The sequence below is a fragment of the Capra hircus genome, chromosome 7 (assembly GCF_001704415.2).
Source record: "Capra hircus breed San Clemente chromosome 7, ASM170441v1, whole genome shotgun sequence".
Classification (NCBI taxonomy): Eukaryota; Metazoa; Chordata; class Mammalia; order Artiodactyla; family Bovidae; genus Capra; species Capra hircus.
The window spans coordinates 42,828,849-42,852,629 of NC_030814.1; the positions used below are offsets into that span (position 1 = coordinate 42,828,849).

The 23,781-nt window shown below is 40.8% G+C and overlaps 1 protein-coding gene across 4 annotated transcripts in view; it reads right to left on the minus strand.

Moving 5' to 3' along the window:
* Positions 1-23,781, minus strand: part of SGCD (sarcoglycan delta) — a 1,076,456-nt gene that overhangs the window by 418,324 nt on the left and 634,351 nt on the right. The window contains exon 1 of one of the 4 annotated variants that reach the window (XM_005683219.3): positions 22,958-23,206. The exons of the other annotated variants lie outside the window; for them this stretch is intronic. The gene's annotated coding sequence lies outside the window, so the exon portion shown is untranslated. Of the gene's footprint in view, positions 1-22,957; positions 23,207-23,781 lie in introns of those variants that run through there. 4 annotated transcript variants of the gene reach the window in all.

A 23,781-nucleotide genomic window follows, 5' to 3' on the forward strand; every position in this document is an offset into this window, starting at 1 on the left:
ACCCATTTGTGTGTGGTTCCAGGGTTTGTGGGGGGTGGGGGGCAAGGACAAAAATAGCTATTTTTGACCCTTGTAGGTGTGAAGAACAATGAGAAATTCTTGAAAAACCAGTGTACAGAAGCTAGCAAATACTGCCACCACACCTCGTGCCTTTTCTCTAACATTTGTCTCCAGCAATTGAGGGCATTACGTAACTTAGCTGTCAAATGGAAATGAATAGTGAATAAATATTTATGAAGCTGTGGATATGGACATCACACGTGATTTTTTTTTTCATACACAGATTATTCGAACTTGACAGTTGCAATGATTATCTCCACTTAGGGTTCACAATCCTGATGCCCATCAGAAGCACCTGTGGCGCTTTTAAATCACCTACACTCAGGTTAACAAAATAATAATCACAAGGGTAAGACCCAGGCATTAGAATTTTTTAAAGTTCCCCAGATAATCCTTAAGTGTAGACAAGGTTACATACCACTGACCTACAGTAATGTCTCAGCCCTGATTAAGCAGAAAAAAACCCAAACAAACTTTTAACAGATACAAAATCAAATTATGAGTGCTACAATGGAATTGGAAAGCTCCCCAGGTCATTCCAGGCATTTGGGACAATTTATGTAAAAAATGCCCCTTTTGTTTGTTTGTTTTTTATTAAGCCAGATGCCTTCTTTGCTGCCGCTGCTTGTTGTATTTTTTTTTAATTAATTAGCTTGGAAGATAGTTTATTTACAATGTTGTATTAGTTTTAATTGTATAGCAAAGTGAATCAGTTGCAAATTTTTTTTTCCATAATGCGACTATTTCAAGGTAAAAATATCTTAAAGTCTAGCATATGAAACAGCAGAGCTCCTCTGCTTAAAGGAAGAGTGAGGACTTGGCCACCCTTGAAGCACTTTTGCAGAACCTTTGGACTCCCAGAAATCACTAACTTTGCCCCAGTGTGAACTGACCAGCTGAGGAGCTAAAAGCCAGCAAGCCGAAGCAGTGACCCTTCAAACCACACAGGAGTTAGTCAGTAGCTGAGAGGGGATCAGAACCTAATTCTCTGATACACGGTGTAGGGACAGATTGTGCATGTCATGAGGACTCCTGGATCTGAATCATATTACCAGCCTACCTTAAGGAGTCACATAAAACAAAATAATAATAATAATAATTCCAGTCTGCAATTTAAGGAAGGAGGGAGGGAAGGAGAAAGGGAGGGAGAAAGGGACCCGTCTTGTACAAATGATTATAACGTATATGTGGAATCTAAAAAAGTTGGTGCAGATGAACTTATTTACAGAACAGAAATTGTGTTATGGATGTAGAAAACAAACTTATGGTTACCAAGGGGGAAAAGGGGAGAGGGAGAAACTTGGGATTGACAATACTATATATAAAAGAGATAACTAATAAAAACCTATTTTGTAGCACAGGGAACGCTATAGTCTGTAATGACCTATATGGGGAAATATTCTAAAAGAGAGTGGATATATGTATAACTTATTCACTCTGCTGTACACCTGAAAGTAATACAGAATTATAAACCAATTACACTCCAATAAATTTTCTTAAAAGAAAAAAAAATACAAAGTGTTGTCTGCCAAACAATAAGGTAATGGATACATCTGTTATCAATAATCCTGCTTGGAAGAAGAAAATTTAGATAAGCTGAGTAAATTGAATTTTCTAGTAAAAAATAAAAAAAAAAACCTGAAACATGTTGAAATAATAAAAATTTAAGAGGCGATCCAGACTCCAATCTGGGTTTCTTTGGGTCCTTCCTGGGAGAAATCTGCTGCCCAGGGAACAAAGCTGCAGTTTCAGACGCTCCCTTGTCCAGTCTCTTCCATGGCCTTCTCAGGGGCCCTCCCTAGTAGTGCATTAACCTCACAACACATTTTTGTAAAACCAACTAAAATAAGATGAAAAAGACTGTCTTTTTCAACTTCCCTTTATTTTGGGTGGCTTTGAAGGATTTACATGCATTTTGGAGGTCCAAATAAGAGGAATCTGGATTGGGAGTTCACATACTTCAGATGATATGTATTTATATGATTTGCAGCCACTTCCCTGTAGAGGTACATTATGCCAGCTCCCCTTGTGTAAGAATGTCTTGCAGGAATTCTCCTTCCACCCTTGATGCCAACTCACCAAGCATGGCATCATGAAGGTAGGACCAAAGGACGTGTGGCCATGTAAACATGTCCTCTGATGGCAAGCACCAGACACAGGAGGGTAGCAGAGGAGCCAGGAGCTAGTTGGAGGTGTTTGGTTTTTTTTTTTTCTCATCATCAGTTATTTAAAATTTCAAGCATAGAATTCAATTTTCATTGACACCCAGTCAAAACAGAAATTCTATCCTGTCAAGAATACAGTCAATGCAGCCCAGAAAACAAATGTTCCCCACAGCTTTTCTTTTTCTATGGGAAGCATGGAAAAGAGAATCAGAAGTCTTGTGTTTTCAGAGTGTGTGCGCTCCGTGTCTGTATTCTGTAAGTAAAGTTGCATGCTTTATGCTTCACAACCATCAATATTTTTTTCAAGTTTTATTCAAATTGGAATAGGAGACAATTACCTTTCTATTGTCTGTACAGAAAGTGATAGCACCACAACAAGAGTTGTCATACAAAGAGGCAATCAAAGGATATGCAACCAAAACTGCAGAAAAAATATGTCAGACACATAATTATGAATGTTATGTTTCTGGATTTTATGACAGTTCAGCTTTTGAAAATTAAAAATTGAAGTCTCTTTCTCATTCTAAGTACATGGTCATCTTTACAAACTTGAGTTTGTATTTCTAATATTCTTTTCCTTAAAATAGTCCCACAATTTATTTAAGTTCCAGGCTTCATAAAACCTGGAAAGTCTTCTGGTCCCTCCCATAAAGAACCTCAAGCATACACCAAAACTTCAGTAGAACATCATCATGATACATCACTGCTTAGCTGGTTCAGTGAAAGTGAAAAAAGGGAAAGTTATTCATTCAGTTGTATTCAACTCTTCACAACCCCATGGACAGGCTCCTCTGTCTGTGGAATTCTCCAGGTAAGAATAGTGGTGTAGATAGCCATCCTTTTCTCCAGCGTATCATCCTTACCCAAGGGATGGACACTGGGTCTCCTGCATTGCAGGTGAATTCTTTACCATCTGAGCGACCAAGGAGCTTGATAAAAGGTGCAACTATCTATATTCCACTGGGAGGGATTTTCTGATATTTGAATGTGCAAGAACCACCCTGGCAAACAATAAATCCAGATTCATAGGCTTTGCATCAAGGAATCATCACTTTTGTAAGACTTAGGCACATGTGGATGGGGAAACAGTGGAAACAGTTTCAGACTTTGTTTTTTTGGCTCCAAAATCACTGCAGATGGTGATTGCAGCCATAAAATTACAAGACACTTACTCCTTGGAAGGGAAGTTATGACCAACCTAGATAGCATATTGAAAAGCAGAGACACTACTTTGCCAACAAAGATCTGTCTAGTCAAGGCTATGGTTTTTCCAGTGGTCACGTATGGATGTGAGAGTTGGACTGCGAAGAAAGCTGAGTGCCGAAGAATTGGTGCTTTTGAACTGTGGTGTTGGAGAAGACTCTTGAGAGTCCCTTGGACTGCAAGGAGATCCAACCAGTCCATTCTGAAGGAGATCAGTCCTGGGTGTTCATTGGAAGGACTGATGCTGAAGCTGAAACTCCAGTACTTTGGCCACCTCATGCGAAGAGTTGACTCATTGGAAAAGACCTTGATGCTGGGAGGAATTGGGGGCAGGAGGAGAAGGGGACGACAGAGGATGAGATGGCTGGATGGCATCACTGACTGGATGGACATGATTTTGGGTGAACTCTGGGCATTGGTGATAGAGAGGCCTGTCATGCTGCGATTCATGGTGTTGCAAAGAGTTGGACACAAGTGAGTGACTGAACTGAACTGAAGGCTCATTTGAGAAATCTGTATTTTTAGCAAGCACCAAAATTGATTCTGGATACAAAAGGCCCAAGGATCATGTTTCAAGAACCCAAACTTACATCCAACACAAAAAAAAGCAGCCCAGGGTCCTCCTTTACCTCCACTTGTGTTACTTCTCACCAGATCACCCATTTCCTCCCATTCCCTAAAGGTATGCTTTCCCATCCCTCACATTTTCGCTGCATTCCTGCCCTGTAGCTTTCATTTCTATCATCCTTTTTAGCAATGTACTGAATTTACCATTCTTTGCAGTCTTCAGTGTTTTGTGCACAAATCTCTTTGTCATTAAACACAATCTTAGCTTACCTTTGTATTTTTCTCCACATGCTGCCTAAGTTTACTCTCATTGATGCCCAGGGTCCCAAGTCCTTGACAAACACTAAAAACTTCATATTCTCATTTATCTACTGAAATGGCCCATTCAAAAATCACTAATTATGTCCCTGGTCAAAATTCAATGTCCTTTTCTTGGACCTGCTGAAGCTGTGGTTATTAACCAACATCTCCTTCTCCCCTGGAAATCTTGTCCTTCTTTGGAATTCATGACACTTCTGTCCCAGGGCCCCTTCCTTCTATCTCTGATTTCTGTCTTTTCAAACTCTCCTCTCTGCCTCTTTATCTCAAGTTCATGTTAGGAGTCAGTATTATCTCTCCCAACTCAGAGACAATGCCCAGTGTTATACTTTCATTCAGTAATTCTATGAATGTTAAACTCAACTTATCATTTCCACTCCAGTTTCCATCTCAAGTTAAACCTCTCGAAATGTCTTTCATCCATCGATTCCCTCATTGAACAAATTCTATAAACTGCACAGTCTCAAGATATCACAGGGAAGATTTACCTTGCCTTCAGGAAGCTCATAGGCTGAGTGTTCGGGGACTTTGAAGAGGAAATTCTCAGAGACAAAATGAACCATGTAAAGTGTCTACACTGAAATATATCTGGTAATGTGAAAAAGATTATCACAGGATGAAAATTATTTTATATAGACTCAAGACTTATCTAGAGAGAACTATCTAAGGATGCAACATTTATGCTGAGATCTGAAGGACAATAAAAGACATCAAAGTAAGGGAAGGGGAAAAAGAATGAATCCAGGAGGAAGAAAGAAAGCAAAGGCAAGGGCCTCAGTGTGGACAAGGTCTGTGTGACTCCTTGCACTGAGTGAAGCAGAGAAGAGCATGAGATGAGGCTGAAATGGTGGCTGGAGTTGGATGATGCTGGGCCTTGGAGATGGTTATAAGAGATTCAAATGTTATTGAAAAGTCAGTGAAAACCCAAGGCCAAATCTGAAACAAGGAAGTAACAGTCTGATTTATAAGAGTATAGCAATGTCTAGACCACAATAAATACAGAATAAATATTTATTGTTTGATGTGGTTGACCATCTAATTTTTCCCTCCCTCTATACCAAATATGCATCAAAAATTCTCAAAAATTGAATATTTTCAATAATGTAATTCCTTACTGCCAAATTCAGAATTAAATGGAAGAAAGTAGGGAAAACCACTAGACCATTCAGGTATGACCTAAATGAAATCCCTTATGATTATACAGTGGAAGTGAGAAATAGATTTAAGGGACTGGATCTGATAGATAGAGTGCCTAATGAACTATGGACAGAGGTTTGTGACATTGTACAGGAGACAGGGATCAAGACCATCCCCATGGAAAAGACATGCAAAAAAGCAAAATGGCTGTCTGGGGAGGCCTTACAAATAGCTGTGAAAAGAAGAGAAGTGAACAGCAAAGGAGAAAAGGAAAGATACAAGTATCTGAATGCAGAGTTCCAAAGAATAGAAAGAAGAGATAAGAAAGCCTTCATCAGTGATCAATGCAAAGAAATAGAGGAAAGCAACAGAATGGGAAAGACTAGAGATCTCTTCAAGAAAATTAGAGATACCAAGGGAACATTTCATGCACAGAAGGGCTCGATAAAGGACAGAAATGGTATGGACCTAACAGAAGGAGAAGATATTAAGAAGAGATGGCAAGACTACACAGAAGAACTGTACAAAAAGGATCTTCACGACCCAGATAATCACAATGGTGTGTCACTCATCTAGAGCTAGACATCCTGAAATGTGAAGTCAAGTGGGCCTTAGAAAGCATCACTACGAACAAAGCTAGTGGAGGTGATGGAATTCCAGTTGAGCTATTTCAAATCCTGAAAGATGATGCTGTGAAAGTGCTGCACTCAGTATGCCAGCACATTTGGAAAACTCAGCAGTGGCCACAGGACTGGAAAACGGCAGTTTTCATTGCAATCCCAAAGAAAGGCAATGCCAAAGAATGATCAAACTACTGCAAAATTGCACTCATCTCACATGCTAGTAAGGTAATGCTCAAAATTCTCCAAGCCAGGCTTCAGCAATACGTGAACCGTGAACTTCCAGATGTTCAAGCTGGTTTTAGAAAAGGCAGAGGAACCAGAGATCAAATTGCCAACATCTGCTGGATCATCAAAAAAGCAAGAGAGTTCCAGAAAAACATCTATTTCTGCTTTATTGACTATGCCAAAGCCTTTGACTGTGTGGATCACAATAAATATGGAAAATTCTGAATGAGATGGGAATACCAGACCACCTGACCTCCCTCTTGAAAAACCTATATGCAGGTCAGGAAGCAACAGTTAGAATTGGACATGGAATAACAGACTGGTTCCAAATAGGAAAAGGAGTACGTCAAGGCTGTATATTGTCACCCTGCTTATTTAACTTATATGCAGAGTACACCATGAGAAACACTGGACTGGACGAAGCACAAGCTGGAATTAAGATTGCCGGGAGAAATATCAATAACCTCAGATATGCAGATGACACTACCCTTATGGCAGAAAGTGAAGAGGAGCTAAAAAGCCTCTTGATGAAAGTGAAAGAGGAGAGTGAAAAAGTTGGCTTAAAGTTCAACATTCAGAAAACGAAGATCATGGCATTTGGTCCCATCACTTCATGGGAAATAGATGGGGGAACAGTGGAAACAGTGTTAGACTTTATTTTTGGGGGGCTCCAAAATCACTGCAGATGGTGACTGAGACATGAAAATTAAAAGATGCTTACTCCTTGGAAGGAAAGTTATGACTAACCTAGACAGCATATTCAAAGGCAGAGACATTACTTTGCCAACAAATGTCTGTCTAGTCAAGGCTATGGTTTTTCCAGTGTTCATGTATGGATGTGAGAGTTGGACTGTGAAGAAGGCTGAGCGCCGAAGAATTGACGCTTTTGAACTGTGGTGCTGGAGAAGACTCTTGAGAGTCCCTTGGACTGCAAGGAGATCCAACCAGTCCATTCTGAAGGAGATCAGCCCTGGGATTACTTTGGAGGGAATGATGCTGAAGCTGAAACTCCAGTACTTTGGCCACCTCATGCGAAGAGTTGACTCATTGGAAAAGACTCTGATGCTGGGAGGGATTGGGAGAAGGAGGAGAAGGGGACAACAGAGGATGAGATGGCTGGATGGCATCACGGACTTGATGGATGTGAGTCTGAGTGAACTCCGGGAGTTGGTGATGGGCAGGGAAGCCTGGTGTGCTGCAATTCATGGGGTCACAAAGAGTCAGACATGACTGTCAACTGAACTGAAACTGAACTGAATAATGTAATTATACATATGTTTGCAAAATTACATATAATAGCATGCTGTGCTCTGCTAAGTCACTTCAGTCATGTCTGACTCTTTGCGACCGTATGGCTCCTCTGTCCATGGGATTCACCTGGCAAGAATACTGGAGTGGGTGGCTGTGCCCTCCTCCAGGGTATCTTCCTGACCCAAGGATTGAACTTGTGTCTCTAAATCTCCTGTAATGGCAAGCAGGCTCTTCACCAGCAGTGCCACCTGGGAAGCCCCATAATAGCATACATTTATTCAATGAACAAATAAAAATAAGCCAATGCTAAATAGGAAAGAATATCCTCCAGTAAAAGTAAACAGCTCTAAGATCAGAAGGAAAAGAATGAAAATTCATACAACTTTTCTCCCTTACCTAAGGCACATGCAACTATATTGATGTTAAATAGGATTAACTCCAAAGCATTACTTTACTCCTTCATGAGGCTATTTTAAATGTTCACTTGCTCATAAACAAATCCAGGTGACTTAAAGATACCCTGTTTCTTTGCACACAACATGCAATAGGATTACATTTCCCAGAGAACAAATGTTGTAAACTTTGTGCTGCTTTGCTATTACTAAAGAGGAATTGCCAATCATCAGGGCAATGTCATAATATAAAAATCACCCATGCCAATGGCTAATTAAATAGTTGCAAGAATAACAGACATGGAATTTCCAAAGAAAATCATTCTGGATGGGTATTTTAAAAGCCTGTTTTTGAGCTGTAACCTCATGGTCTCACACATTCAAATTTTCAGACACAGGATCATGCAGTATTACCGAAAGCATGGTCTTGACATTCATTTAATGTGACAGTCTCAAGGAGAGCATCCATTTTTATGATTTGGACTTGTGGAGAACCTCCTCTTAGGTTGTGTGGTTAGTTTCACTTCTGTCACTGGTCACACTACCAAGACTTGGTGACTTGGCTACCATGAAGATTATTTTCAATGACCTCACAAATGCCCAGCATCAGTCATAGGAGCCATATGATTTGTACAAAGGCGATGATCACTATGAAGTCTTCACAGAGATTCTTGAGCCAAGCTCAGCTTAAGTGATACCTTGGTCTTGTAGCTGTTGCTCTTCTAATTCAAGAAGTCACATTATATGCCTAGCTTAAGGCACTCCTACACTGAGTCTCAAAGTGTTAAATCCAACAAATTTGACAAGCCTTTGACATCTTAACACAGAAACTGGCCTTATCATACTCAAGTGGTCATACCCATGTTCACTCCCCTTCCTAAATCTATTTATAGTAGATACCAGATAGTTACCAGAAAATCTTCTATTGCTCTCCTTCCTATATTTTATCAGTTGATATAAGGATGATGGAAGGGCTTTGGGTAGAAACATACACAGCTGGCATCCTTCCTGAGGCTGAACTCCTATTCTAGAAGAATGCTGTTAGAAACCATCACTTTCTGTGTTCAGTGTTTCTGTTTCAGTTGGGTTCTTCTTCAGGAGAAGAAAAATTTTTTTAAATTTCTTCCCCAAATAAAAGAGATATCTAGAAAACCATTACAGTATCTGCATTATCAGTCATCTGTGGAAAATGATTATGTTTTGAGGGATGATTAAAAAACAATCAATAAACTTTCTAAAGATACATCAGCGCTATTGAGTTTCTTGAAGCTTTTTATTTGCAGCCTGTAAAATTTTATGGGCCATGATCCACTCTACTAATAGGGTAGAGATGAGGACAAGGAGGCTTTGAGAGGCATTTTATTAAGGCCTGCTTGACTCTTCCACCCACCAGGCTTCATAGTGTCTCATTCCATAAAGGGATTTATGGGAATGCTAAAGAGTGCAATTCTCTGTACAGTCATATACCATGGGAGAAAGAAACATAGCAAAGCACAGACCTCGTAGGTGAAGGAAATCCCAATCCCAATTTATTTTTCAACAGAAAAAAATAATTGTGACCATCTACTATGTTGTCACCCTGTTTTTTTATCATGAGAAATGCCTGGCTAGATGAGTTTACAAGCTAGAAATCAAGATAGGAAAGAGAAATATTAACAACCTCAGTATGTAGATACCACTTGAATGTTATAAAGCAAAGAGGAATGAAAGAACCTCTTGATGATGGTGAAGGAGGAGAGTGAAAAAGTCAGCTTGAAACTAAATATTAAAAAAAAAAAACACTAAGCTCATGGCATCCAGCCCCATCACTTCATGGCAAATAGAAGGGAAAACTGTGGAAGCAGTGATGGATTTCCTCTTATTGGGCTCTAAAATCACCGTGGACGATGACTGTAGCCATCAAATCAGAAGATGATTGCTTCTGGGCAGGAAAGCTATGACAAACATAAACACTGTGTTGAAAAGCAGAGACATTACTCTGCTGACAAAAGTTTGTACAGCTGTGAGAGGTGGACCGTAAAGAAGGCAGGTGTGCATGAAAAATCACTTCAGTCGTGTACGACTCTTTGTGACCCTATGGACCCCAGCCCATTCAAGCTCCTCTGTCCATTGGATTCTCCAGGCAAGAATGCTGGAGTGGGTTGCCATTTCCTTGTCCAAAAGAAGGCACTTCACCGAAGAACTGATGCCTTCAAACTGTGGTGGTGAAGACTCCTGAGAGACCCTTGGACTGCAAGGAGATCAAACCACTCAGTCTTAAAGGATATCAACCTTGAATACTCATTGGAAGGACAGACGCTGAAGCTGAAGTTCCAGTATTTTGGTCACTTGATGTAAACAGCTGATTCTGTTCTTTCCTGATGCTGGGAAAATTTGAGGACAGGAGAAGAGGGCATCAGAGGCTGAGATGGCTGGATGACATCACTGATGCAATGGACATGAACTTGGGCAAACTCAGGGAGATGGTGAGGGACAGGGAGCCCTGGAGTTCTGCAGTCTATGGGGTCACAAAGAGTCAGACACTACTGGGCAACTAACAACTACGTGCCAGTTACCACAGTAGAGCCTGGGGCTATACAGGTCTCCAAAAGGATAAGTAGGGCATTTCTGTCTTTACTAAGCTTGTATTTTTAATGAGACAGACGGACAGTAAACAAGTAGATGGATGAAACCATTAGAACTAAAGTAGGTGGGAGGAATTAAACAAGGCAGGATCCATGATAGAGAGTAGGGGGTGACCCACGCTCGTCATGGAAAGCCATCCTGACCGAGGGACAACTCAAGTGAGACCTAGAGTTAGAACAAGTTTTCTGGCAGGGGACATAAGCAAGTATCTCAGCCTTAACAGCATCCTCAATGGAAGCAGGAAGGTCAGCAGAGTGGGCACTGATGAGCTCAGATGAAAGAGTTAAGAGAGGGGTTTGCAGAGAGAGACTGTAGGCTATGGTAATAGTTCAGAATGAACATGGCTAGACCAATAAATACATTCAGTTATTTAGAAATGAAACAAATGATACAAACCAAGTGAGCTAGGATTAATGCTGCTGCAGCATGTTGGAATTTCCAGAACACTTAAAAGTAAACAGGAATTACATCACTGTTTACAACTGTAACCAATTTATATAAATAGCAAGCATAAGCAAGTCCTCTCCCAGGTTCATTACAGTTTCTAGAATTTATTGTAAATCTGAGTCATTTTGGATGATTCTGGCACATAAATAATTTTACATTAGTCATGTTAATTTTTGAGGTCTCAGATTTAAAATGATCTGCTTTCAAGGTTGTTTTCACTCAGCCATCCATATAAGGTTTTAGTCTTGGATTGCTAATGTTTGATACAGTTTTGACAATCGTAACAACACTGTACTTTTACCTTTGATATAACAATTGACATTTTTTTTCCTTGTAAAATATGCCCAGAAAAGTGAATGTCTGTTTGTATAAAATGATCCAGGAATAGCATTTCCTATTTAAATAAATATTTGGACTAATTATAAGTTAGGTATTACATCTTCTAGTTTTTCAAGAATTTGAACATGTAAGTATTGAACTGTTTTACTGAAAAAAAAATAATTAGACAAGTGCATGTATTTAAAAGAGCTGAAGGAGATACAGTTAAAATCTCTTTTTCATTTACACTTTTAGCCTTTCTCCACAGAGGCAACTATTACCAACTTCTTTCTTATTCCTATATAAATGTTCAATACACATGCACGCTTTATGCAATATATACACTCAAAGCATACATAGTCACATTTAAATTTTTCTTTTTTACAAAAAGAAGGGCATATTTTCATTCTTTACTGTTCCCAATCTAACTTGATTTACTTATATAGCTCAGTGATAGTCCAATAAAAAACACAAAAATCTGTTTTTTAAGTTAGTTTAAAATTGTATGGTACATGATATTTAACAACCAACTTGTAGGGGTGAACACTGAGGTTGTTTCCACTAATTTTCTAATACAAATGCTTATTTAAACAAATAAACACTTACTGGGTATTACAATGTGCTGGCAGTAGTCATTAAGCAGTGAAAGGCAGATTCCCTGCCTCCTGGTCCTTACATTTTAGTGGAAGAAATGAGAAACAGACAAGCAAATATCAAACTTGCCGTACTTACTCTTGGGAAAAGTCCTATGAATAAAAATGTACAGCCAGAGAAGGGGACAAAGACTGGGAAGTTCTTATCTGTAGGATGGTCAGGGAAGCCTCTCTGTGGTAGAAATATTTGAGGAAAAAACGTGAACAACCAAGAGAGTAAAGCATGAGGACATTTGGGAGTGCACTCCAGTAGAGGAAACAATACCAGCAGGTGTATAAGCCCCGAGGCAAGGGCTCACTTGGCATGTTTCAAGAACAGTATGGATACATCAGGGCATACACAAGGAAGACTGTATGAAAGTAAGCTTGGAAGTGCAGGCAGAAGGGGTGCACCTGGGGTCTTACGTGCCACAGTAAAACCACAGGTATGACATTGACGGTGATAGTAACTATCAGAGAACCAAGGCACAGGAGTGATCAGATTTTCCCTTTGGAATTGTTCTCATTCTCTTAGGAACATACTGCAGGGGACAGGAATGTCAGCAGAGAAACTGGGGAATTGTGACTCCTGCAGTCACCCAAAGAGGGTGACAGTAGCTCAGATTTGGGTAGAGCCTGCGTGAGAATGTGACCAGTTGTTATATTGAGAAAGTAGAGCTAAGAGCTGCTGTTTCCCAAGACAGAGAGCATGTGTAAGTAAAGGACAGGAGTCAAGGAGAATGCTAGGGTTCTGGCATGAGCAGCAGGGTGAATGAGAGTGCCCTTCATCAGGATGGAGAACTTTGGGAAACCTGTGGCTTGTGGGGCAGGAGGTGAATGGAGTAAAAGGAGGGGGCGGGGAGAGAGAGCTCTGTTTAGTCATGCTGATTTTAAAATGCACAGAAAAATCCATGGGGGTGGTGTCACAAAGGCACTTAGAAATGAATCTGGAATTCAGGGGGAAGACAGGGCTCAGAAATGAAATGCGTAAGTTTTCTGCATGTAAGTAAAGCCACAGGAATGGGTTTTACAGGTTTCACAGATGTCCCAACAGACCTCTCAGAGAAGACCTGAGACAATGAATTGCTAGGTTAAGGTAGGTTTGAGTGTGTGTTTGTGTTGTATAGATATTATCATCAAAGTCTTTCTGCAAAGTAGGAAACACCTTATATTTAAATTCAAAATCCTTATCTCTGATGAATTAGAAGATATTTCAGTGTAATTATGAACATTCATTCTCACTGTCCTAGAGATTGAGATGTGTGAGGTGTCGGCTGAGGTCGTTTCAGACAGAAATATCTTTGTGAAACACACATACATATTTGTACTAGGCATTATCAGATACATTAGCTCATACATTTCTGACAACACTCTAGGGGTTCAATCTTAAAAAAAAAAAAAAACTATTTCATATATTAAGATACTGAGGTCCTAAGGAACGATGGAATGATCTCAAGGGCTCCTAACTAGTAAGTTGGTTAGGGTCTGGACTCAATTTCTGTGTTTTCTTCCATTGAACATAGGATAAGGCAAAAGCTTAACTTTTGCTGAACAGGATGCAAGACATTTAGAACTACTGTTTAGATATATTTAGCATGGGGTATATTTAAAAAGGCATATGCAGTGCTTGCACCTGAGAAATTTGTGTTTTCCTTCAGGTCCTCCCATGGCACTGCCGCTGCTGCTGCTGCTAAGTCACTTCAGTCATGTCCGACTCTGTGCGACCCCATAGACGGCAGCCCACCAGGCTCCCCTGTCCCTGGGATTCTCCAGGCAAGAACACCGGAGTGGGTTGCCATTTCCTTCTCCAATGCATGAAAGTGAAACTCAACGCATTTAGGACACATGGATGAGCAAGCCACAGATCCCTAACCTCAAGGCAGTGGCAGGAGGCCACGATGGGAGAGATAGCTAACCAACATGAAAACTATGTTTGAAAGTTATTTTCTAAGAGAATGGGGCCTACAGGTAAAAGATCAGAGAATAAAAAGACAGGAAAAGTTCATAGATAAGCAGTGCTGGGGGTAGAGAGCCGGGCAGGTTCAAATTTTAAAAGCATGAAAAAGGCTGATCTCATGGAGAAAGCAGTATCTGAGCAAAGACTTGAAGGAACCTTGATAGTCAGGGAAGATCAGGCTCTGCATACCACTCATACATCATTCTAAACATAATCCTTGACAGTGCACTGAGAACCAGGAAAGAACGTGAACTGAACACCCTAAACAGGAAAAGTAATTTCAAATACTGATAGCAAATTTAATAGTGTCATTTTCACAGGCAAAGGGCACTGCATCCACCCATTGTGGCCTCCTCTATAACCTTTTCAGCTACTCTATGGTACATAAATCCAGTGCTTCTTATATCCTCAAGGATGATTCGGATAAGAACCAGAGGATGGCAACTGCAGTTGGGCCACTACAGAGGTTCTGTGACTTGGGGACCAAGCTGTATAATAAAATAATGAACATGACTCAAACATGTAAGATCAAACACTGAGACACAACACTTGAAGGAAGCATAGACTATATAAAGGTCAAGTCACAAGTACAGATGAGAAAACTAGGTCCAGGGACGTGAAGCGACTTCATCAAGGTTGCAGAGTAAGTTAGCCACAGTTCAGTTCAGTTCAGTTCAGCTCAGTCGCTCAGTCATGTCCGACTCTTTGCGACCACATGAATCGCAGCATGCCAGGCGTCCCTGTCCATCACCAACTCCCGGAATTCACTCAGACTCGCGTCCATCAAGTCAGTGATGCCATCCAGCCAAAACCAGCATGTTTCCCACAAATTTCAGGCTTTAGTCTTTTCAACTAAAGCTCCTATTTGACATCACTTTCATCAACCAACATTCAGCTGCCTTTTGAACAATACCCAAAAGCAAATGGCAACAAAACCAGGTTTCTTAACACAAAGAATACAAAACTGATGATAAGTACTTGCATAATGGTTACTGTGTACTAGACTCCGTTCTAATGCTATGCTGAACCTATTTAATCTTCATAGACATATAATTACCATCCTGATTTTACAGTTAAAGCAACTGAGAAACAGAGAGGTTAAGCAACCTATTTGAAGTCATTCAGCTTGTTAAAGACAGCAAAAATTTGAACCCAGAGTGCCTGAAGGAAAACTGTTCTAGTTCTGGTTTTAAATGCTTTCAGGTATGTGTGTATACTTATTCAAAAAAGTGTGATTACTAATTAAGAACATATTTTTGTAACAGTTATAGCTAAAATTTCTCAACACAGATACTAATTTTAAGACAATTCTTCATATTATTTTTTGAGTGACTACTGTATCTCTCAGCCAGGGCACACGTTACTCTAAGTACAGGCATTTTTCACCCAGGTAATAAATTATCTTTGATATTTTTCTGAAACCCATATATTTTTACAGCATCATGAAAAACAGCTGCAACAAATTAGGCACACCCTTCTACAGTGATTCAATAGTTCCAAAAAATAAACATTGATCCCATAGGTTATCCCTTGACAATTGTGTTTGGCAAGGATCTCGAGCTATTATCTGTGCTCTTACGTACTTGCAATAAAATCTGTGGTCTGAAAGGGAAAATCTCTTCATCTCATTTTTAGCCAAGAAATAAATTTTAAAGATTATTTCTTTAAAAAATACTCAAAGTGTCCAGAAAGAAGCAAGATAACAGTAACAGCTAAAAGTTATTATACACTTTGCATGCCTTCACACATGTCTATATATACACATGCTCATATGTATATATGTCTACGGAGGTATCACTTAACACTAGTCAAACACACTGATATTCACTATGTAGCTTGAGCTTTTATAAATCGGTATAAAAAATATTCAGTCAAGACAGGAAATCCTTCCATCACCGTAGAAAGTTCCCTTATGTTCCTTCCTCGTCAATCCTCACCCCCAGTGGCAGTGATTGTTCTGACTTTGATCACATTTCAAATTTTTAATCCTAAGTACACTTCTATGAGGTGTTGATTCCAAAGAATGTCCAACTTTGAGACCCACACTCTTGGCCACTATGCTGTTCTACTGTATTTCTTCTCAATGGACACTTAGCCCATCTCGATGGCATCCTCTGAGAGAAGGAAGGCATGATGTCTTAACTTCTCTTTTAAGTATCTAGAATATGCTGTAGGTACCACCCTTGAAAGAACTGAAAAAATGGTCACTTGAATGATTTTCTATATTCCGTGCTTCCGATGAGACACCCTATTGAGAGCTTACTGATGTCAGATAAGGCAGGCAGGATCCATGAATGAAGTGGACAGGTGCCTTCTGAAAACAACAAACGCTGCCCATTCCCCCAACTGATGCACCCTAAGAAATCAGGCCAGGGAAGCTATTCTCCAGCTTCTTCTACATAATCCAGAGATCTGAATTTGTAAGTGCTTTGTAACTAAGTGGATGTAAACAACAACAACAACAAACACTTCATGAGTCAAAATGTGTCCAGAGGCCAGCCCTGGATTGCGAGTGTGGGACCTGGTGTTTGCAATCTTGGCCTACGAAACACCAGGATTAGCTCCACCAGTGACAAAAGGAAGACCACAAACCTCTGAAGGTCACAGCCAGCCTAGGAGGTAATGTTTGTCATCATGTGGTAAAAATTCTGCTGTCCAGACTCTGGTCTATTGCCAACACTGAGGGAAGCAGATGACATTGGTAAACATCATCAAAAAACAGAAGGAAAAAAAAAAAGAAAGAAACTGACAATGGGAAGAGGAAAGCAATAAAAACACAGAAGGAAAGAGCTAGAAGGAGTACAGATCAGTGAAGAAGGCAACTACAGGAAAGAAAAGGAAGCAAAGGACAGGCGACTCTAGGTCTGAAGCACGTTCCCTCACTGACTATGCTGGCCCGGGACTGCAACCCCAACTGGAGTTGGGACAACAGGGTAGTGGGGAGTGATGGAGTGGAGAAAAGAGCTCATTCTGATGTTTATTTACTCTGAACTTTATGAGACCAGTTTCAGTGCTTAAATATTTTGACCGTGGGAAATAATGGCAGAGTTTCTAGGAATTCCAAAATATATTATTTGAAATTCAGAGAAATCATCAGAGTCTGATCCTGTCAAGTCTGATCCTGGCAAGGCTCTGTGGTCTGAACAAGAAGGCAATTTCTAATCCCCAGTGATACAGTTTTATCAGGAAACTGTGCTTGCTGTAATAGATGCCACTGTATTATTGGTTAAAAAAGAAGAATAAAGCTACCACTTCCATATCCACCTACATACCCAGAGTTCCACTGAGACAACAACCAGCAGATTTTTGAGCAAACCAATCTCACAGGATTTATACCCTTAGCGAACCGTGGTGACACGTCCCTCCCCCCAGTCCTGCAGACTTGCTCAACAGGTCACAGCTTACACGGCTTCCTTTATAGAAGACAGTTCACATTTGACAAAAGGAATTTGAAACCATAAGATAGATGATTACCTTTCTGTGTGGTAGCAAAGGTGAAAGGAAAAAGGACAGCGGAATCTTCAGAGAAATTAAGGTGACAAAGAAAAAGTAACCTGGATTATTCAGCATAAAACTCTCCTCTGCTGATTGTCTCAGTGCTTCATTGGATCATTTGATGTGGCTATTTCCTTCTTTGTCAGTTTGCGTCACGTGGAACTAATCTGAAATACATACAGCTAATATACTTAAGTCCTTACCATGTGCAAGGCACCAAGCTAAGGACATTCTAAGAACAAGCTCACAACATACTATGAGCTGGATGCTACCATGTTCATTTTAAAGATGATGAAATTGTGGCTCACGGACAGGATATAACTTGCTCAAGGTCACACACCCAGGGTCACAGTCCAGGTTCGTGTACCTCAAAACCTAGGCTCACTTCACAGCGTAAGCATTCTCCCTCCGCCACATCATCATCCCCTCTTCCACTCCTCTTTCTCACTGTGATGCCTCTTGCTTACAATAACCCTCCACTCCTTGGGCTCACAGATGTATGACGATGTTCTGTTCATACAATATTCCCCTGTTAGATGACTGGAATTGAGTTTAGGGAATTTTATTTTTGTCAGGAGGAGGCTGCCTAGACTGTGTTCAGAGAAAGGGTAAAGAGAAGGGTGCAGAAAAGACAATGGAGAGAGAAAGATTTTAAGACATTCATAAAGAAATAGTTTGAGAATGAGAAAAAAAAGTAGAATGTGAGAGAAAACACTTTACAGGCATCTGATCCCATTTTACAGTTGGAAAAACTGAGACTCCGCTCTTAGTAAACTCAGGACCTATCCCAAGATTTGTGGCCACCACTATTCCTATTCCTTCTCTTCACCTCAGTTCTGCACCAAGGCCTCCTACCACCCTCTAACGTGCCTTAGGAGCATAGCAATGGACTTGGGTTACAAAGTACAGAGATGTAAACGTGGCCCAACATGTGGAGGCTGGAGAGGATAAACAATGCCCCAAGCTGCTTTGCAGTATAGTGAGGCTCCCCATCACTGAATGAACTGGTGTCACATCTGGCTGACATCTGTCAGCGGTACTATAAATAGCACTTGTGTAGTAAATAATGATTTAGTCTCAACAGTGTAAAACAGACTCAGTTCTGAAGACCAATGTCTGGTTGGCTTCAACAGAATAACTTGAGGATTTTTTTTTAAATAGAGGGATTCCTCAACTCTAATCTCAGAAATTTTGATTCAAGAGGTTTTGAAAGACCATGAAACCAGGTGATTTCTGAGAGCCCTCCTACTACTAAGATTCTATTGTTCCTTTCTCTGACATAGCTTCCAAAGTATCGCCTGTCATTACTAAGCCACACACATTAACAAGGAGTTGACACTAGACTCAGAGTCAAGGGACAAGAAGCATCGCCATTGTCTCCAAACACCTGTGCTCTCCCAGGAGGTAACATATCTTTTCTAGTCTCAGTGTATACTTCTTTAAAATAGAAGCAAAAGACAGTGGGAAGAGTTCTAAAACTCTTGATCTGGACCTGTGGGCTCCTATTCCACACTCAGAGGGCCTCCACGCATCATAGTACTATACCTGCATGGGGCCAGTAGGCACATGACCCAATCCTGGGTATATTCTGAGACACGAGGAAGTCTATGTGGGAGGGGTCCCTTCCTGATTAAAGAGGCAAAGGTTCATGAGAAGTATTTCTCTTCTTCATGCTTTGCCATTTTTGTTCTGACTTGAACATGACATGTGGAGATGAAAAAATGAACAGAAGGAAGCTCTGATCTTTGGAGACACCGCTCAGCTGCCACAACAGTCCTGGACTATCTAGGTGCAATATACATCACATGCACAAAAAGTAAGGTCCTACATGTTCCGACTCTATGAGCAGGGTTTCTATTTCCAGCCAAATGGAGCCTTCACTGATATAGCACTAAAACTCTTTCTTCCAATGAAATTTCTTGCAAAACCCCATATATATAAACAAATAAAAGTGGCTATATTGTTTAGAAAAATGGACGGGGTGTTTCCAGAGCCATTCCCTCCTAAATTCTTGCAGTTTCCTCCATGGAACCAGAATTGGTCAAAATCATTACTTCTCAAGGTAGAGTCTCCAAGGCACAGGGATTCTCAGATTTTCTCCAGACTCAGAGAGTTTTTCTGTCAAATTTGTACTTGTGTTTTCCTGTCTCATTTCTCTGATGTGCTTATTTTATTTTTTCAACTTTATCCTAGGAAATGCAGATCCAAGTCATGACCGGTGGCTGCTACTCGCGGTTTTGGTGTGTGCATTTGTTTTCAGTGTACAGGCATTTGGCAACAAGTGATTTGATTCCAATTGTCGTGACTAGAGAAAGGAGTAGAGTGTAATGTAACACAAAATGACATATTCCTTCAAAGTGCACATCAAAGGATATCTTGACATGCAAATGAAGGTACATTTGAAGAGAAAAAAATCATGGAAGAAGCAAGTACATATCCAGGATATAAGAGTATGAGTGTCTGGAATTAGAATAATCTTTAGTTCCACGTTCATGGTGTAAACCTTATTAAATTCTAGTAAAGGAGCCTCTAGGCTTCCCAGGGGACACCAGTGGAAAGGAATCTGCCTGCCAATGCAGGAGATACAAGAGATGTGGGTTCGATCCCTGGGTCAGGAAGTTCCCCTGAATAGGAAATGGCAATCCACTCCCATATTTTTGCCTGGAAAAGTCCATGGACAGAGGAGACTGGGAGGCTATAGTCCATGGTGTTGCAAAGAGTCTGATAAGATTTATGCTCACACTAAAACACCCTCTATATTAAGAAACCAATGTTGATAACCTGAATATTGTTAGATACTTTTCTCTGTATTTAATTCATATATTTATTTTAGTGTTATGGATGGTTAAAAATTATTAAAATAAAGAGGTAATATCTAAGTGAGTATTTTGGGGTTTGTACATGTTTAAATAACAGTATGATTAAAACAGTGGGAGCATGAACTTTCTCCTGCCCTGTTCAAAGGGGTCTTTATATCACTGAAGCTCAGATTCTGGACTACAGGATGTTAAGCCTTAATCCTTTCCAGATGGTCAATTCCATAATTCCATGAACCTTCTCAATTTATAGAATATTAAATACTTTCACCAACAATGTGGCACATGCCCTTGGAGATGTTTTTAAAATAAAAAAAGGGATAAAATTAAATTCACGAATTTCAGTAAAGCTTCTATCCTTCTATTAATATATTCCTTTTCAAAAGTTTGTCTTAAGGATGAAGCATCCATGGGCAGGCCTTGAAACAAGCTCTGCCCGCTGCCACCCCTCCTCCATCTCCACCTGGCCCCTTCACTCATCACTCCCAGCAGAAATATCTCTGGACGGAACAAATATAGGTTAAAAATAAGGCCTTAAGAGCCTGCTCCCTCCTCACTTAGGAAATCTGAACCCTTGGGCAATGCCATTCTTACAAAATGTGTTTTCTGATTACTTCCGTAAGGCAGAGCATGGTGGACCGACCATGGGCTCTTCTACTGGGAACAGGGTAAAACAATTCTGCTCACCAAGGCCATGGTTTAGCTGCACATTTCAAGCTGAACCAATCAGTGCCCACTGGGCTTTGCTGTTCTAGCATGTACGTTTCACCCCTGCACACGGATCTCCTTCCACCCAGCTGGCGTTGCGGCCCCTCCTCCTGCCCTGGAGCTTCTACCTCTGCCCTGCATTTCTTCACCCCTACCCTCCTTCACCCTTCAGTCTTTTTTTTTTTAAATGTCAGGGCAGCTGGATTTCCACCTCCCATATTTCTAAAAGAGGGAAACGATACAGTTTCTTCCAAGTTCCAGGCAATGTTGTGCACAGCCTTGCAACGTGAAGTTGTTATGCCTGTTCAGCTCAACATGCACTAAATTTAGAGGAGCATGACATTAGAGCTCCAGAGTCTCCTTTTTCACAGGCAGTGTGTTTGGCTGTGGTTCACACCGGTTCCCAATCTGTCTTGGCATCTTACTCACTCCACAGGCAACCCAAGTGTAGTCACTGTCTATCCTATCTTCTTCCCCCTTTTTGGAATTATTCCAAACCCTCTTCACTCCAACCCAAGCCAAGCTAACCCAAAGATGACATCCATTAAGAAAATATTTGTGTGCCATTTCTCAGAATAAGAATTCCTGCTGCCAGTCATTTCCTAATTCCCTCCTCCATGTGCAGACTGTAGAGAAAATGAAATTGCCAACTGAGAGGGCTGACTTGCCACTGACAAAACACAATGCCTGCACACGCATCCCAGGTCTTATGCAGACAGATATGAACAAGCCCAGCCCCGCACTCTTTACTCACCCACTAAACTCTATGCTATCAGATACTTGTTGAGATATTTTAGAATAAAAGTAAACACGAACCTTATTGAGGTCCACCCTAAGAGGTCTAGCTACTCTTCTGCTTCTCAAAAAGCAGCCACAAATCCATTCATTCATCTGTTTCTCCAACTATACTCCTGGCCAAGCCCCTTTTGGAAAACACCATTGTTATCAATCATGGCTCTGCCAGAAATCACAGAGCTCTAGTGAGATTTGGTCCAGCTCTTTCAGAACTGAACCCCTTCCTGAACTGCATTTATATTATATTTTGTATTTTCTAAATGCTAAATGTAGGATAAGGTATAGCTTTTGTGGAGGAGGGGTAAAAATCAGTTGCATTATAATTGATATCTATGAAAAATAATTATCTAAAATTTGTTATTTTTAAAAGCACTCTCTTCAGTAAGGTGCAAAATAGAATAAATTAAATAAAATTCACATGGTTACATGTCTATCTTTTAATTGATTTTGAGTAAATTACTGCCTTCTACGACTCTATAGTTATCTATATGTCATAAAATACCGAAGTATTTTTTTATTGGAGTATAATTGCTTCACAACATTGTTACAGAAGTATTTTCTGAAAGAACTGCCAGATACTTCTGCAACTCAGAAAAACTGAAAATTATTATAGAAACAGAATTATACATGTTGATCCAGCATATTTCTAAGCAAATATATCACTGAGCTCCTTAATGACAGTCAAAATCCCACATGATAATAAAAGATGCCAGGATCTCATACGCACATTTTCTGTTCCTACACCCTGAAAGCGTAATCCAAAATAGAAACTTCAAACCCCGATTCCCTCTAAAATGAAAGCCATTTTCTGCTATAAATGCCCCTCTCCAAACTCTCATGAAGTGAAGAACACAGACAGTTTCATCTAAAATTATCTTCCCTGTCAATGAACTGTCCTTTCTCGTAGAAAAGTTACAGAAGGTTGGAACAGGGCGACAACACATGAGTTCACAGACTTTTCTTTTTCACAGTGGTGTTGCCAGTTCAATCCTAACTTTTCAAAGTGTCTCTGCCCTGCTGAAAACCACATTTTGGAAGGGCCTGGGGGAGAAGAAAAGATTACATCCCCACACCAGATGTTTAAGTGATGAAGTTCTAACTTGTTCCCACACATACACACGCCCCCTACCACCACCCACAAACACTCGGAGTACTTCGAAACAATCAGCAGGTAAGAAAGTGAAGAGAAAGCGTGGAAACGCAAGGACCGAACAGTCCCCTACCTCTCCTCTGCTTCACAGAGCTGCTGCTGAGTCCCACACGATCCAGGCGTGTGTGGAGCCGCTGGAAGGAGGCAGCCACTCGGCCTGCCGGGGGTGAGCAGGCCCAGCCTGCGTTCAGAAGCTGCCCCAGTCAGATTTTCCAGCTGCAGAACTGCAGCCAAGTCCCTGCCCATGCCTGAAGAATTTCCTGAACAGCATTCCCGTTCTTTTTCTGACTGCTTTGAAACCATACTCTGTACTTCAATACGGCTTTGTCAGGCCCACTCCCAGCTACTGGGCTGTCTCCAGCTCTCAATGGGAAACACATGTGTCAAGCACAGACGCACTCCCCTGCCCCAGTGCCCATGCGTCTGCTGGGCTCACACAACCACAAAGGCAAGGGCTTCTAGAGCCAATGCTGATTTCTCAGCCATTCTCCACACGGCCTCTGCTCTGGGGTGCTAGAAGCGGGAGCTGAGTCTCCTCTTGCTGCCGCTCCATGCCGCCTCTTTTCACGTTTCTCCTCCCTCTCACAATCCCCAGCTGATGACCCATGTCAGCTCCCCTAACTCCCCGACTCTTGCCAGTCCTGATTATAAGCCTATTACAACTGAGAGATGGGAATTCTGATTTGATCTCCCTACCTGCCATTGCCTCTGTCTTTGCTCAACATTTCAATTGTTGGAGGGGGAACAATATTTTTAGCATTTTCAGACTGGGTTGGTACTTCTGAGATGTTCCCTCATCCTGCTGTGTGCATCTTTTACTGATGTCACTATAAATAATGCAATTACTTTTCAGGCACTTTCGTGGCTCTCTGCTCTATAAGATGCTGGTCTGAAAAT